Here is a 5,191-nt window from a genome sequence, read left to right as displayed (position 1 = left end):
GCATATCAGTCTGCAAGAATGAGGTCAGTCTGCAAAAATGAGGTCTGAGGTAAAGCTTATGATGTCACAAAGGTATTTATGGTTACCTAAGGCAAAGGTGCTCCCTGAATACCCTGTTCCTGCAGGGAAGGGATATTAGGACATCTCCCTCTCATATTGTATGCCATAAGGTTGCTAATCCACTCTGTTACTTTCCTCTTCATCTTAGCTTTCAAATAAACACTTCTCCCTGGTGTGATAGAAAAGTTGTTCTGGAAAAGAAACCATACTTTCTGAATAAAACAATAGATGGATCTGCCTATTTCCATTCTGTGTCATTTTTCACGTGTTCACTCATACATCTGTTGGGTGTCATGACTCTCTTAGAGTTTGTGGGTTCGGCCCTAGGATGGAAGGCTCTGGAGGAGGAATAAGATAGAGAGGAAGAGGTTTGAAGAGATGGAAGTCATTCATTCCCTCCATCTGATCCCATCCAGTTTTAGTATGGCGATACGACCTCCAGTTCTCTCCCTTCCTAAGGGGAAGAGAGAATTGCTGGAATCTAAAGAGGGCTCTGAACAGGAGCCTGGAATGGCTAAGCAGGATTTGGGATAGGGGGTTGAGCAGGTCCAAAGCTTTCTCTCAGAATCAGGCACCATCTTAGAGAAGGGAAGAGACACACCCACTCAGTGACTCAGACACAGTGCCCATTTGCAGACCTGCCACATACTTGGGGACAGAAACACTTGCGAAAACTTGATGGGTGAGCGTCAACCTCGTGGAACAACTAAAGAAGAATGGCAACTAAAGTTGACAGAATATGCACAACTCGCAGACTTAAGATGCAGAATAAGAGAACAAGAAGAACATACGTTTAAAGGAGATTGGAAAACGTTTATTGAATATAATTGTGTACAGCTGAAAACGCAGCATTAAGTTGAATTCAACAGTGTAAACAAGTTTTGATGGAAGCAATAATGGAATACTTAATGGTATAGTTTCTGTAACATATGCAGGGATTTATGATATGCAAAATGAACCATGGAAGGAGAAGAATGGAAGTCATTGATATCTTAAGAATGTGAAATGAGTATTTTAAATGGTAAAACAGAAAATTTAATAAAAATTATATACACAAAAGAAACAACCCCACCTCGCGGAACAACTTTTCCACTTTTGTGACTAATTGAACTTCTTGTGCTTGGACCCAGAACTTGTGGACCTTAGCCTCACCCCTAGACTGGGATCTGGGAGTGTAATACTGTAGCTGTTTCCCTGATGCTGATCCTGTGCTCTTTCTTCCTTAATAAAGGTCTTGTCCTTACCCGCATGGCAATAAGAACATTGTCATGTTTTGGATGCGGGAACCAGGACAGTAGGTTGTATTCAGCTAAGACCTATTCAGAGTTCACCCACTGAAATGAATGAACCTAAGTTAGGCATGTCCAGTACCTTCAGTGAATCTACTCTGAGTAGGACTAGTGTGGCATACCACCCATTATGTTCCATTTTCTATGGAGTGGGGGGGGGGAGGGTACCATACAAAAAATTGCATTTACCCGGTAAATTGTTCACAATTTCTCACTAAAGGCATTTCTCATTAAAATATACGATTTCCTCATATTCTCCCCTAAAAATACGGATTTGTGTACATATTGCTCCCTTCAAAAAAAGAAAAAAAGAAAGAAAGAGAGTTTTGTATGGATTTCCTTGGAGAAAAACTGAACAAAATTTGGGGAAGTACACAGTCCTGTTGATAACTATGCTGCGTTCCACATACAAATCCAGGAATTGCAAATTAGGTTGTTTCGCCCTAAAATGCAGACTCTCCACCATGCCTGTCTCCGTGAGATATTATTATATAATTGTGCAATGCCTTGCTTAATTGAGGCCTTTGTTCTTTTATTTATACCCCGGCAGCAAATTGAATGTGTGCATGGAACTCATTTGGCAGGGAAGATGTGCTTAAAAGCAGCTGTGAGCATCCATTTGAAAGGTAGTAAAAGCCCACATCCTTTCTCATCTTTTTGCCTCTATCCAAATTGAGTTGATTTTTCTGTTCCACAACATATGCAGAGGTTGCAAAAGTGGGAAATGAAGGAAGTGCAAACGAAGCTGACTCAGCATCTTCTAATGTCTGGTTTGCTCCAAGCTATTAAAGCAGACGACAAAAATTAATTATGGCTCGAGAAAAATCATAATTGTACATGTAAACGGCATTTGACAGGGTTCCAACTATATTGCCACTTGCTTCCTGGCTAGGAAGAGAAATGAGAAAACGTTACTGCAGAAGATGTTTTATAGATGATATAGATATAGATAAAATGTGTGTGTGTGTGTAGTGTATATGTTTGTCTATGATGTGAAGTGATTTGAAAATCAAATTTTTTCAAAGTGGTGTGTGTGCAGAGGCACGTCTTAGAGTCTAGACAATGACCATCCATCACTTTACCAACTCCATCCATCATGCCCTTTTCCAGTGTATGTGTCCCTGCAAAATGGTATCTGCTTTTCACCATTACTGAGGACTTGTATAAAAGACCTTATCATTCCAGTAGCCTGCTGCGTATTTCAATCAAGTGACCTAGAGATCTGTAGGCAAGGAAATATGCAGCCTCGTTTTCTCAGATTGTGCTTGACTTCCCATTTGGGCTACCTAACCTATGTTTTATGCCATGTACTTTGATATTTTTTGTAGTTTTTTTTAGCTTTTTCCATTATTATTATTATTAAGGATTTTTCTTTTGTAATTTTGGTTGTTTATATTTATCTGTATTTGTTTAAAGCAAAATAAAAGTATAAAAAATATTTTTTAAAAAAATATGCAATGAATAAATATATTAAGTAGAATATTAGCAACAAACCAGTTACACCACAGCCTTTTTCACATTCACAGAAGATAGGCTTTGCTTCTAAATCTTGTGCTTGCTTGAAACCTCCTTCCGATCCCTTGGCTTCATTTGCTATCTAGAATTATTTTAAAGGTAGAAAGAAAGAGTTAAATTCAATTTCAGTACGGCCATACAGCCAAATTATCATCTTCCTAGGGAAGGTATTGATTTAAACCCCCTGCGGCACAGAAGTCAACACCATCTTCATTTTTTAAACAGTAAATCTATCTGTATGAAATATATAACCATACCTGTTCCATATTTTTACAATACAGTGTCATTTTAATCACATACTGAACTCTCTGTTCTAATAAATATCAGCTCAGCTCACAATTTTATATATATATCTAAAATGACTGAGCTTTATTGCTAACTACCTCTCAGCTTTGTGATGGTGGCAACACAGTAAAATACTTGTTTCAAACTGATACACAGAACATTCAGGCAAGGTAGGAAAAATGCACAGTTATTGATTTTTTGGGGGTTCCTAGTACTCTTATTTTTAAAGGTGTTTCACTGAACTAAAAGTAGTGAACACTGGGGTTTTTGTTTTAAAAAACCACCACAGTCAATATTTCCACAAAGAGCTAAAAGATCACATCCAAGATCCCCACACATATTATTTACTTGTAATGGAATTGTGGTTTGGAAAACAACTAGGGACCACTTCTAAATTTAACTTTGTAGATGGACCTAAGCACTTCAGAAACTACAAAAATGGTCTGCTTCAGCCTTAGCATTGTATCGATCGAAATAATACAATATTCATCAAGAATGTGTGGTTTGGAAAAGTGAGCTAAGAAGGAAGAGTGCTTAGGCTGTGTAATAATGAACCGTGCCTCATCTAAAGGAATGTTTGTGTAAAGAGAGGCTACATCTAAAGAAGCTAATACCATAGTATCAGTAACTCTGGTGTGCTCTATAACCCTGGTGAAGTGAGATGTGTCTTGCAGGTGAGTCCTTCGCAAAAGGTTGCAAAAATGAATCTAAATATTCCGCAATGGGTTCCAGAATAGACCTGGAGCCCGATAATATAGGTCTACCTAGGGGAGAACGTATGTCCTTGTGGATTTTGGGTAAATAAAAAATAGGCGTGCGAGGATAAGGATAATTCCCAAATCTTTGAAATCTAAGGAGGCTCATCTCTGTGCTCCACTACTGTGGGAAACTCATTATGTCATATTGTGCAATACACTTTCGTCATAAGCCGGGTCCACTGTCAATAGTTAAAAGTCCCAGCGATGGTTGATTAGCCTGTTCAGTCGTTTTAGCTTCCATTTTAAAAAAAGAAATAAAGACAGGTGTACAATAGTTTATTGTTTTATTATGCATTTTATCATTTATGTTATATACCCTGCCCTGGTATTTATATAGATGCTGAGTGGGCTCTCTCTATCTTTTAAATAAATAGAATAAATCACAAAGGGAGTGTTGGGGTAAGTGTGGCAGAGCGGAATAACACCGCCATACTTGCAAAATACTTGAGTTCAGCTTAAGCTGCTGGAGCAGAAGTTACTGAACCAGAGGATTGGCACCATTCAATCTAATGTAGCTCAACTGAGATAATAGGATGTGACTTCAAGTAGTTTTCCATAGGCTTCCCTGGGGAAATCACAACGGATGCAACACGTTAGCATTGCAAAGATAATAGATTTTAGATACTAGGATTCTCTTTTAAATGCTTCTTAGAGAATGGGAGCAGGCTTCTAATATCTGGTCCTTTCATTTCTGCTAATAACATTTTCGTGGGGGTCTTACTAAGTCAAATAGTTTCCCTTTTAAAAAAAATTATGGTTGAAATAGCAAGTCCTGGGTGGGAAATTTCCCATGTGATGTATCCTGCAATCCTTTGTGCATTATTGTGTTCAGCAGCAGAGTAGGAAAGGAATTCCTTATCCTGCGCAAAACCATCCTTTCTTGCTGCAAACATCACAACACCATCTGCTGCTGTGAAACACTGCTTAGTGCTTAGTGCTGCTGGCTTCTCCTGACTCATATAATAAATACCCTGCTCCTGTTGTTCTATTGCCATGTTTCATTATGGAGCACTTAATGAGCTCTTATTTGGGTGTTAAAAACGCTACATTACATGCGCTTCATTTTAAAATAATCCCAAGCAACCCTTTGGGTCAGTTTTGCAAGTTGAGAAGATTTTAATTGATGATCATGATGATATGCCAATAACGTTATCATATGCTACTTTGCTAATTTAGTGGCTGATGCATTAACCCTTCCTTCCTTTATATATGTCCCCAGGATAACAACAGATAGACAGATGCCACCACATTATCATGGCAAGTCCAAGATGGCGTTCATTCCAG

Source organism: Podarcis pityusensis, assembly GCF_964106645.2.
Source record: "Podarcis pityusensis genome assembly, chromosome: 5".
Taxonomy (NCBI): domain Eukaryota; kingdom Metazoa; phylum Chordata; class Lepidosauria; order Squamata; family Lacertidae; genus Podarcis; species Podarcis pityusensis.
The sequence above is the reverse complement of the archived record's forward strand: the minus strand, read 5'-3'. Positions refer to the sequence as shown.